This window comes from Balaenoptera musculus, chromosome X (genome assembly GCF_009873245.2).
Source record: "Balaenoptera musculus isolate JJ_BM4_2016_0621 chromosome X, mBalMus1.pri.v3, whole genome shotgun sequence".
NCBI lineage: Eukaryota > Metazoa > Chordata > Mammalia > Artiodactyla > Balaenopteridae > Balaenoptera > Balaenoptera musculus.
Genome location: NC_045806.1, coordinates 76157879 through 76171317, shown reverse-complemented (window position 1 = coordinate 76171317; position 13439 = coordinate 76157879).

Here is a 13439-nt window from a genome sequence, read left to right as displayed (position 1 = left end):
TGAAAGATCAGCTGTTAACCTTATGGGGATTCCCTTGTATGTTATTTGTTGTTTTTCCCTTGCTACTTTCAATATTTTTTCTCTGTATTTAATTTTTGATAGTTTGATTAATATGTGTCTTGGCATGTTTCTCCTTAGATTTATCTTGTATGGGGCTCTTTGTGCTTCCTGGAATTGGTTAAGTATTTCCTTTCTCTTATTAGGGAAGTTTTCAACTATAATCTCTTCAAATATTTTCTCAGTCCCTTTCTTTTTCTCTTCTTCTTCTGGGACCCCTATAATTCGAAAGTTGGTGCATTTAATGTTGTCCCAGAGGTCTCTGAGACTCTCCCCAATGGTTTTCATTCTTTTTTCTTTATTCTGCTGTGGTAGTTATTTCCACTACTTTATGTTCTTGGTCACTTATCTGTTATTCTGCTTCAGTTATTCTGCTTTTGATCCCTTCTAGAGGATTTTTAATTTCATTTATTGTGTTGTTCATCATTGTTTGTTTGCTCTTTAGTTCTTCTAGGTCCTTGTTAAATATTTCTTGTATTTTCTCCATTCTATTTCCAAGATTTTGGATCATCTTTACTATCATTACTGTGAATTCTTTTTCAGGCAGACTGCCTATTTCCTCTTCATTTGTTTGGTATGGTGGCTTTTTATCTTGCTCCTTCATCTGCTGTGTATTTCTCTGTTTTCTCATTTTGCTTAACTTACTGTGTTTGGGATATCCTTTTCACAGGCTGCAGGTTCGTATTTCCCGTTGTTTTTGGTGTCTGTCCCCAGTGGGTGAGGTTGATTCAGTGGGTTGCGTAGGCTTCCTGGTGGAGGGGACTGGTGCCTGTGTTCTGGTGGATGAGGCTGGATCTTGTCTTTCTTGTGGGCAGTACCGCGTCCAATGGTGTGTTTTGTGGTGTCTGTGAACTTATTATCATTTTGCACAGCCTCTCTTCTAATGGGTGGGGTTGTGTTTCTGTCTTCGTAGTTGTTTGGCATAGGGTGTCCAGCACTGTAGCTTGCTCGTCGTTGAGTGGAGCTGGGTCTTAACGATGAAATGGAGATCTCTGGGAGAGCTTTCATCATTTGATATTACATGGTGCTGGGAGATCTGTGGTGGACCAATGTCCTGAACTCGGCTCTCCCACCTCAGAGGCTCAGGCCTGACACTGGCCAGAGCACCAAGAGCCTGTCAACCACATGGCTCAGAAGAAAAGAGAGAAAAAATAAGATAGACAGAAAGAAAAAATAAATAAAATAAAGTTATTAACATAGAGAAAAATTATTAAAAATAAAAAATAAAAAGTAATTAAAAAAAAGAAAGAGAGAAAGAAAGAAGAGAGCAACCAAACCAAAACACAAATCCACCAATTATAAGAAACGCAAAAAACTCTACTAAGAACAATAAAAATAAAAAATAAAATGGACAGCCAGAACCCTAGTACAAATGGTAAAGCAAAACTATACAGACAAAATCACACAAAGAAGCATGCACATACATACCAACAAAAAGAGAAAAAGGAAATATATATATATATATATATATATATATATATAAAAGATGAGAGCAACCAAATCAATAAAGAAATCTACCAATGATTATAAGCTCTAAATACCAAACTAAGATAAACATAAAACCAGAAACAAATTAGTTGTAGAAAGCAAACCCCAAGTCTATAGTTCCTCCCAAAGTCCACCGCTTCAATTTTTGGATGATTCGTTGTCTATTCAGGTATTCCACAGATGCAGGGTACATCAATTTGAATGTGGATATTTAATCTGCTGCTCCTGAGGCTGCTGGGAGAAATTTCCCTTTCTCTTCTTTGTTCGCACAGCTCCTGGGATTCAGGTTTGGATCTGGCCCTGCCTCTGTGTGTAGGTCGCCTGAGGGCGTCTGTTCCCCACCCGGACAGGAGGGGGTAAAGTAGCAGATGATTAGGTGGCTCTGGCTCACTCAGGCTGGGGTGAGGGAGGGGTACAGAATGAGGGATGAGCCTGTGGCGGCAGAGGCTGGTGTGACTTGCAACAGCCTGAGGCCCTCCATGTTTTCTCCAGGGGAACTTGTCCCTGTATCACAGGACCCTGGCAGTGGCAGGCTGCACAGGCTCACGGAGTTGAGGTGTGGGTAGTGACCTGTGGTTACACACCAGCTTCTTGGTGTCTACAGCAACATCCTTAGTGTTTCATGCCCGTCTCTGGTGTCCGCGCTGATAGCCACGGTTTGCGCCCATCTCTGAAGCTCGTTTAGGCAGTGCTCTGAATCTCCTCTTCTTGGGCACCACAAAATAATGGTCTCTTGCCTTTTAGGCAGTTCCAGACATTTTCCCAGACTCCCTCCCTGCTAGCTGTGACACACTAGCCCCCTTCAGGCTGTGTTCACACAGCCAACCTCAGTCCTCCCCCTGGGATCTGTCCTCCAAAGCCCAAGCCTCAGCTCCCAGCCCCAACCCGTCCCAGGGGGTGAGCAGACAAGCCTCTTGGGCTGTACCAATTTACATCCCTATCAACAGTGTATGAGGACTCCATTTTCTCCACATCCTTGTCAACACTTGTTATATCTTATTTTTTGTTGATAGCCATTCTGTCAGTTTTGAGGTGATACCTCATTGTGGTTTTTCTTTGCATTTCCCTCATGGTTAGTGATATTGAACATCATTTCACATGCCTGTTAGTGATCTGTATGTCTTCTTTGGAAAACTGCCTATTCAGGACCTCACATTTTTTTTTAAATTGAGGTATAGTTGATTTACAACATTATAAAAATTTCAGGTGTACAATTCACAATTTTTAAAGATTATACTACATTTATAGTTATTTTATTACCTATATTCCTTGTGCTGTACAATAAATCATTGTAGCTTATTTATTTTATACATAGTAGTTTGTACCACTTAATCATTTACCCCTATCTTGCCCCTGCCTCTTCCCTCTCCCCACTGGTAGCCACTAGTTTGTTTTCTATATCTGGGAGTCTTTTTCTCTTTTGATATATTCACTAGTATGTTTTATTTTTTAGATACTGCATATAAGTGATGACATACAGTGCTTGCATTTTCTTGTCTGATTATTTCATTAAGCAAAAATACCATCCAAGTCCATTCATCTTGGGGTAAATGGCAAAATTTCATTCTATTTTTATGGCAGAGTAGCATTCATATGTGTATATATATATATATATATATATATATATATATATATATATATATACACACACACAACACATCTTGTTTATCCATTCATCTGTTGATGGACACTTAGGTTGCTTACATATTTGGCTATTGTAAATAATATTGCTATGAACATTGGGGTGGATGTATCTTTTTGATGTTTTCATTTTCTTCAGATATATACCCAATTATTTGTTGTCTTTTTTATGATCTCCACTCTGGCAGGTGTGAGGTGTTATCTCATTGTGGTTTTGATTTGCATTTCTCTGATGATTAGCAATGTTGAGCATCTTTTCATGTACCTGTTGGCCATCTGTATGTCTTATTTGGAAAAATGTCTATTCAGGTCTTCAGTGCATCTTTCAAAGGGTTGTTTGTGTTTTGTTTTGTTTTTTTTTGATATTGACATGTATGAATTTATATATATATATATATTGGATATCAACCCCTGATCAGTCATATCATTTGCAAATATTTTCTCCCATTCAGTAGGTTGTCTTTTCGTTTTGTCAGTGGTTTCCTTTGCTGTGCAAAAGCTTTTAAGTTTAATTAGGTCCCCTCAGGAGACATATCCAAAAAAATATTGCTAGGATTTATGTCACGGAGTGTTCTGCCTGTGTTCTTTACTAGTTTTATGGTTTCCAGTCTTACATTTAGGTCTTTAATCCATTTTGAGTTTATTTTTGAATATGGTTTGAGAAAATGTTTTATTTTCATCCTTTTACATGTAGCTGTCTAGTTTTCCCAGCACCACTTTTTGAAGAAACTGTCTTTTCTCCATTGTATATTCTTGCCTCCTTTGTCGTAGATTAATTGACCATAGGTGTGTGGGTTTATTTCCAGGCTCACTATTCCGTTCCGTTGATCTATGTGTCTGTTTTGTGCCAGCACCATGCTTTTTTAATTACTGTAGCTTTGTAGTATAGTTTGAAGTCAGGGAGCATGATTCCTCCAGTTCTGTCCTTCTTTCTCAAGATTGTTTTGGCTAACCCAGATCTTTTCTGTTTCCATACAAATTTTAAAATTATTTGTTCTATTTCTTTGGAAAATGCCATTGGCATTTTGATAGGGATTGCATTGAATCTGTAGGTTCCAATACTATGCTGAGTGAAAGTGGAGAGAATGGGCATCCTTGTCTTGTTCCTTATCTTAGAGGTAGTGCTTTCAGCTTTTCACCATAGATTATGATGTTACCTGTGGGCTTATCACATATGGCCTTTATTACATTGAGGTATGTTCCCTCTATACCCACATTCTGGAGAGTTATTTTTAGTCATAAATCGATGTTGAATTTTGTTAAAAGCTTTTTTTGCATCCATTGAGATAATCATATGGTTTTTATTCTTCAATTTTTTAATGTGATACATCACATGGATTTGTGGATATTGAACCAACCTTGCATCAATGGGATAAATCCCACTTGATCACAGTGTATGAGCTTTTTCATGTATTGTTGGATTCAGTTTGCTAATATTTTTTTGAAGGTTTTTGCATCCATGGTCACCAGTGACAGTGGCCAGTAATTTTCTTTTTCTGTGGTATCTTTTTCTGATTTTGTTGTCAGGGTGATCCTGGTCTCATAGAAGGTGTTCCAAAGCGATCTTTCCTCTACAATTTTTTGGTATAGTTTCAGGATAGGTATTAACTCCACATTGTTTGGTAGAATTCATTATGAAGGCATTGGGTCCTGGACTTTTGCTTGTTGGGAGTTTTCATTTTAAATTACTGATTCAATTTTATTACTGATAATTCACCTGTTCATATTTTCTATTTCTTTCTGGTTCAGTCTTGGGAGATTTGACATTTCCAGGAATTTGTCTATTTTTTCTAGGTTGTCCATTTTATTGGCATATAGTTGTTTGTAGTAATCTATTATTCTCTTTTGTATTTCTGTTGTGTCTGTAATTTCTCCTTTTTAATTTCTGGTTTTATTGATTTGGGTCCTCTATCTCTTTTTCTTGATGACTCTGGCTAAAGGCTTATTGATTTTATCTTTCCAAATAACCAGTTCTTAGTTTCATTGATTTTTTTCCGTTACTTTCTACTTCATTTATTTCTGCTGTGATCACTTGGATTTCTTTCCTTCTACTAACACTGGGTTTTGTTTGTTCTTCTTTTTCTAGTTACTTTAGGCATAAGGTTAGGTTGTTTATTTGAGATTTTTCCTGTTTCCTGAGATATCCCTATAAACTTCCCTCTTAGAACTGCTTTTGCTGCATCACACAGATTTTGGATTTTTGTGTTTTAGTTTTCATTTCTCCTCAGGTATTTTTTAATTTCCTCTTTGATTTCTTCAGTGATCCATTGGTTGTTTAGTAGCATATTTGTTTAGCCTCCACGTGTCTGTGGGGGCTATTTTTTTCCTTCTAGTTGATTTCTAGTCTCATAGCATTGTGGTCAGAAAAGTTGCTTGAGATGATTTCAATTTTCTTAAATTTACCAAGGCTTGTTTTATGGCCTACAGTGTGATCTATTCTGGAAAATGTTCCACATGCACTTGAATTGTTAAATCTTCCTGATGATTTGACCCTTTTATGTATATCTATTGAGTCCATCTGGTCTAATGTGTCATTTAAGGCCAATGTTTCCTTAATGACTTTCTCTTTAGATGATTTGTCCATTGATGTAAGCAGTGTGTTAATGTTCCCTAGTATTATTGTGTTGCTGTCAATTTTTCCCTTTATGTCTGTTAATATCTGCTTTATGTATTTAGGTGCTTCTATGCTGAGTGCATATATGTTTACAATTGTTATGGTTTCTTCTTGGATTGATCCCTTGATCATTATGTAATGTCCTTCTTTGTCTCTTGTAACAGTCTTTGTCTTAAAGTTGGTATTGTCTGATATAAATATTGCTATCCCAGCTTTCCTTTGATTTCCATTTGCGTGGACTACATCTATCAATCTGAATTGAGTCCCTTGTAGGCAGCATATACATGGGCCTTGTTTTTGTATCTCATCAGCTGGTTTATGTCTTTTGATTAGAGAATTTAGTTCATTTACATTTAAAGTAATTATTGATATATATGTTCTTATTGCCATTTTATTAGTTTTGGGGAGGTTGTTTTTGTAGTTTTTTTGTTCCTTTTCTCTTCTTTTGTTCTCTTGTGATTTGATGATTATCTTTTGTGTTATATTTGGATTCCTTTCTCATTTGTGTGTGTGTATCTATTATAGATTTTTGGTTTGTGGTTACCATGAGTTTTATATATAGCAATCTCTCTCTCTCTATATATATATGATTGTTTTGTTGATCTCTTAATTTCAAGTGCATTTTAACAACCTTGTATTTGTACTCTCCTCCCCTCACAGTTACTCATTTTGACATCCTATTTTACATCTAATTATTTTGTGAATCCCTTAACTGCTTATTCTGGACTCAGATGATTTTATTACTTTTGTCTTTTAACCTTCCTACCAGCTTTGTATGTAGTTGATTTTCTACATTTACTGTATATTTGCCTCTACTGGATGAGCTTTTTCCTTTCCTAATTTTTATGTTTCTAGTTGCGGCTTTTTCTTTTTAGCTTAGGTAAGTACTTTTCACATTTCTTGTCAAGCTGGTTTGTTGGTGTTTTGCTCTTTTTGCTTTTGCTTGTCTGTAATACTCTTGATCTCTCCATCAATTTTGAATAAGAGCCTTGCCAGTTAGATTATTCTTAGTTGTAGGTTATTCCTTTTCAACACTTTAACTATATTATGCTACTCTCTTCTGGCCTGCGGAGTTTCTGCTGAAAAATCAGCTGATAGCTTTATGGGAGTTCCCTTGCATGTAACCTGTTGCTTTTCCCTTGATGCTTTTAATATTCTCTCTTTATCTTTAAATTTTGCCATTTTAATTACAGTGTGTCTTGGTGTATTCCTCTTTGGTTTGATCCTGTTTGGGACTCTCTGTGCTTCCTGGAATTGGATTTCTGTTTCCTTTCCTAGATTAGGGAAGTTTTCAGCTATTATGTTTTCAAATATGCTCTTTGCCCCTTTCTCTTGCTTCTCCTTCTGGGTCCCCTATAATATGAATCTTAGCATGTTTGATGTTGTCTCAGAGATCTCTTAAGCTGTCCTTATTTCTTTTCATTCTTTTTCCTTTTTTCTGTTCAGCTTCAGTGATTTTCACTACTCTGTCTTCCAGCTAGCTGGTTTGTTCCTCTTTATCATTTAGCTTACTGTTGATTCCTTCTAGTGTATTTTTCATTTCAGTTATTGTATTCTTCATCTTTGGTTGTTCTTAATATTTTCTAACTCTTTGTTAAAAACTTCTAACTTCTTGCTCTGTGCATCCATTCTCCTGAGTTCTTTGATCATCTTTACGATCATTACCCTGAACTCTTTCTCAGGTAGATTGGCTATCTCCATTTCACTTAGTTCTTCTTCTGGGGTTTTATCTTATTCATTTGTTTGGAACATGTTCCTCTGTCACCTCTTTTTGCTGTTTTTATTTCTATGTATCTGGTAAGTTAGTTACGTTTCCCAACCTTGGATAAGTTGAAGACCTCCTATGCACCCCAGTAGTGGACTCCCATCTCGTCACCAGAGCTATATGCTCTAGGCTTAACACCTCTGTGGGCTGTGTGTGCCCATGCGTTGTGTTATGCTGACTACTGTGGGTTGTTTGGTAGACAAACAGTTGATTGCTAGACCCTGCCTTGTGCAGTGACTGCTGGCTGCTGGTTGGTGGGACCAGGTCAGGAGGCATCTGGCTGCAGAACCCTGGAGGGCCTCAAGGCAGTTCTGGCTCACTGGTGGGTGAAGACAGGTCCTGGAGCTAATGCCAGCCCACTGGTAGGCAGAGTCATGTCCTGGGGTCTGGTTGCAGGGCCCTGGGGAGTCTTAGCTCTAGTGCCTGTACACTGGTGTGTGGGGCCAGGTCCTGGGCTCTCTGATGGGCATGGCTGTGTCCAGGGGCAGCTGTGGGCTCAGGGAGGTCTTAAATCAGGCTCTCTGCTGGTTGATGAGGCTGTGTCTCAGCCCAGTTATTTGCTTGTCCTGAGGCATCCCAATACTTGTGCTTACAAGCTGTTATGCCAATGCAGGGATGGGTCTTGGGGCTAATAAGGTAGAGGGAGGATTCCAAAATGGTGCTCACCAACACCAGTGTCCACATGGTAGAAAAAGCTCCCCAAAATGGCTGCTGCCAATATCTATGTTCCTAGGGTGAGCTCCAGTTGCCTCCTGCATCTCTGGGAGACTCTCTAAGTTCAACAGGTAGGTCTGACCAAGGTTTCTTTCAAATTAGTTTCTGACCAAGGTTTCTTTCAAATTAGTTTCTGCCCAAGGTCCCAGAGCCTGTGAACTTTTGTGTGCATCCTTTAAGAATGGATTCTCTATTTCCCATGGTCCTCTGAGTCTCCCAAATGTAAGCCCTGCTGGCCTTCAAAGCCAAACATTTTAGGGGCTTATCTTCCTGGCTCAGGACCACTGGGCTGGGGAGCATGATGTAGAGCTCAGACCCCCACTCCCTGTGGAGAACCTTTACAATTGTAATTATTCTCTCATTTGTGGACCACCTACCCATGGGTATGGGACTTGACTATATCACATCTCTGCCCCTCCTACCTGTCTCATTGTGGTTCCTTCTTTATATCTTAATCATAGAAGATATTTCCTGATAGGTTCCAGTCTTTTTCATTGATGGTTGTTCTGTAAATAGTTGTAATTTTGGTGTGCCCATGAGAAGAGGTGAATTCCATTTTTAAATCAGATTGCTTTGTTGATACTGAGTTGTATGGAGTCTCTTCCTTAAAAATTCAAAAAAACAAGAATCCTAGTAGTATATTGAAGGAGTTTTGATAATGAGTTGTCAGCCATGCACAGTGAGACCTGGAAAGAGTAGTTGACAAAGTCCATGAAGAAAATGACCTGGCTAGATAGAACAAGGAAGTTGATAAGAGCTGGTGACTTAATTGACTTAACTGTTTACCTGTCCACCTCTGTCTACCCAACTCTGATTGCCAAATGTAAGAATAGGCCGGGCTTGTTTATTGAAACATGAGATTATATTTGTAGCATCATTTAATTTGCAGCATGCATTCCTTCTTTTTTGTGGATTTAAATTAAAGTAATAAGTTTATGGTAGACATCTGCTTTAACAGAAGAGTATCAGTTTTGGCACACTGGATTTTTTTTTAAACCAGAGACTAGATTAATAAAAGTATTGCCTCAGGAAAATAAGTCTTAAAATGTTTGTATTCAGGACTTAATTCATCCTTAAGTGGATTCCTTTCTTTTTCTTCTTTCTTTTAGGTCTTTCCACTCAGATCAGAGCCCCCATTCTTGTCAAAACATGCCTTCCTGAAATTTCTTTCCATCTACTGTTGTAGTTTTAGCTATTTATCTCACACATAAGCATACAGTAGTGCCTGGATCTTTCTCTCTTTTTAAATTTTTTTTTCAATTCAACCCTGATATACACATTTAATATATATACACATTACTCCACTGCTTGAAATCCTTCAATGCCTTCCCATCTCAATAAGGGTAAAAGCCAAAGTCCTATAAGGCTCTATACAATGTGACTATTCTGAATGTTGATATTAATAACAAAAAACAAAAGTGAAAGATAATCCCATGTTACATCTTCAAGTCTTTCAGTAATTTTTTTTTACTCTTCTGGTGGTTCTTGAAAAATATAACAGTTTATTTTTAAAAAAATCTTTAAAAGTAGCTGTCATAGTGCAGCCCAAGCATAGTACTATCCCATTAACCAAATCCTGAAGAAAATCTTTTTGACATCAGCAAAGGTAAACTTCCCACACAATTTACCTTAATTTGGTGTTAATCATGGAGCTTACATTAAAACACTTACATTTCAAAATAACTCAGAACTGGCAGAAATCTTTCCTTTTTCTTCACCTTCTAAAATGGGGAAATTTTAAAACTTCTGGTAATAAGAAAAAAGGTCTTTATGCCTTATGGCATCACTTATCCACACTGCTGATGATAAAGTTTGAAGAGAAATTGAATTCCATTCTATACAAGGCTGAATTCTACAAAAGCCTGTGACCACACAATAATGAGCATCATAATAATATGAGCCTTTTGCTCATCATTATAAAATTTGAATTCATAATTTTAATAGTGTGTTATTATGCATTTGTGTTTAATTTGTCTATGGTGCTCACATACAACATAAATACAATTACAGAAAAGCAGTGGGAAGAAAAAAAATAGTGACCATCACAACAGGGATATGAACAGAGATTTCAATTTTACTGAAAAGACAGAGAGATAACACTGAGGATGGGAAACATAGAAAATATGCTTCAACTAGTAAGTTTTCTAGCTTTTGCTTTTATCATTTGGGGCATATCAAATCATGTTACCCCTCTGTCTTAGTCTGTTTGGGTTGCTGTAACAAAATTCCACAGACTGAGTAGCTTATAAACAACAGAAATTTTTTACAGTTCTGGAGGCTGGAAGTTTGATATCAGGATGCCAGCATGGTCAAGTAAGGGTGCTCTTCAAGATTGTATCCTTACATGGTGGAAGAGGCTAGGGAACTCTGAGATCCATTTTTTTAAGGGCACGAATTCCATTCATATGAGGGCTCCACTCTCATGACCTAATCTCCTCACAAAAGCCCAACCTTCTAGTACCCACACATTGGGCATAAGGATTCCAAACATGTGAGTTTCAGGGAGACACAAACATCCAAACCATAGCATCCTCTGTTTAAAATCCTCCCGTGGCTTCCCATCTCAGTAAGGGTGAAAGCCAATGTCCTACGAGGCTCTATGCAATCCGAATCCCTTACTTCTCTGACTTCACCTTCTCCTTTGCTCATTCCACTCCATCAATATCGTCTCCCTCTTTATTTTTCCACAGTCAAGCTCAGAACTGTTGTATTTGCTTTTCCTTCTGGTAGGAATGATCTTTTCCCAGATATCCATATGTTTCACTCTATTGCCTCCAGATCATTGCTCAGATATCGCCATCTCAGTCAGCTTTTCTCTGACCATCCTATATAAAATTACAAATCCCACCCATTCCTCTTTCCTGCTTCATTTTTCTCTTAACACTTATCCCTTCTAACATGGTATATAATTTACTTATTTATTTTGTTTATATTCTATCCTCCCTCACAAGTATGTGAGCTCCATGAGGGAGCTCTTTTCTATTTGTTCACTCCTCTTTTCCCAGTGCTTATGACAATGTCATGCACAGAGTAGGTGCTCATAAATACTTGTAAATGAATGAATAAACGGTGGATAGTCATATAAAGGAAAACATCTCTCTGTTACACTTATAGTGTATGGACCTTGAAGCTTGCTCACAGTTAAATATGTGCAATATTCTTACAAAAAATTCTGCATAAGCCACCTCCCCCTCTTTTGTTTCTAACTGAAACTTCCTTTTTACCCTCCTAAAACCAACATGATGTATATTTTCAAACAGATGATTTGCATTTTCCATTGGAGAGCAAACTGGAATTTTTCAAAGGGAAAGATAACCTCATAAGCGAAAGTATATTTGAAACCCAGAACATAAATAGCATTTCAATGCTCTTTGATAGGGTACACTATTACATGAAGCTAAATGTCAAAGTATAGAAGTTCTTCCTTTCCTGTCATATAATACAGCAGTAAGAATATGCTCTCTTGTAAGTTTGAAAATTGAGGATTATTCATATTCTAAATGGAACTTCCAGGAAAGTGTGTGTATATTGGGGGGTGAGTAGACAAGATGGGGGATGTCCTTAAAATTAACAGAAGCCCATGAGATCTGATACAGGATCAATGTCTTTTATTCTTATAACTTTCAGTGTAGAATTTATATGAAATATTTATTTAGCAGTATATCATCAGCTGAAAAGGACTGGTAAGTACAGTAAATTATTAATTGACAATCCCTTTGAACAAAAAGCTAGCTTTTTAATCACGAGGCTGCTAAAGAATCCTTTAGCATAAAAAATAATAGGTATCATTGTTAACATAGGAAATGTCACTGTGATTTTTAAAATAACTCTTCTATTGTCACCGAGATTTTTACAGAAAAAGCATGCTAATCCATCCTTGAAAATCGATTCACCCTCTATCAGTCACATATGCTAAAAAAGACTGCAAAATGATTGTGAGAAAGGAGTAACTATTGTCTGCACAATGTGAATGAGTAGATTTAAGCTGCTATGAAAAGAAATAAATGACCTAATTTGGGTTAAAATGTTTTACATGATAAAACTTTATTATATAATACATCATTAAAACATGCCTTATTTTCCCAACAGACTGCTAGCATTCTAGTTAATAAGTGAAATCACATGGACTGTGCTGCAGTCCTGTGCATCACACTTGCTGTGTATTCCTGAGACTGGAATAAGTCTGTTTGTATATTGGATTGTTTGACAAGCCATAACAATGGGATATTTTCCGAAAAAATTATTTCCAGTACAAGCCACTTAAATTAATCATTCATTGTTTTTGGTTATGAACTTTAATAGATTGACCAGTAGGATGTACATTAGCAAATTAATCCCCTTAAGATAAAATATGAAAAGGAGAGATTATAATTTTAAAATTATATAGAGAATTACCTGTGCACTGTAATCTCTTGTTTTATAATATGTGGTTCTTTTCTGAGTTTCTAAATCAGGAATTTAAACATCTCAGATTAGTTAATCTACTATACTCTCTAACAAAATTATATTCTTCTCCAGATTACACTGGATACATTTTGACAGAGCCAAGCTATGTAATCAGTGTACTTGGGCTGGAGCAACTGCAGGGAGGGGATTTTGAGAGCACTATTAATGATTATACTGTAAATACACATTTGCATATGCACTGCCCCAGAAAGATTAATGATTACTCATTTACTCATTCAACAAACATTTATTGATATTTAATATATTGTAATCCAAAATACAGCCATACTTTCAAGGACCTCACTATCTGGTTGGGGAGCAGTATGCAACACAGATAACCTATACTCATAATATATTGTTCTATGTGCAATTATAGAGATATATTTTTAGGTTTAGTGTAAGACGACTGCTAAACTCTGCTTACTTAAGTCAGAGGAATTTTTATAGTGGAGGAACCATTTGATTTGGATCTTGAAGGAGTGACGTATAACTATTTACGTGGAAGTTACAGTGAATTTATAGTCTCCAAGTTTAGATTGGTACACAACACTTTTCAGTAATTCTGACACCAAAAAGATAGATAAACTCTGAGATTCCTTTCCAGTGCTCTCCATTGTCTATTCCAGACTTACGTTTTTTTCCCCTCAAATCTATCATTCCACCTTCTCCTTTAAGTCTCAACAGAAGACGGCCTCTCACTGCACTGAGGAATTT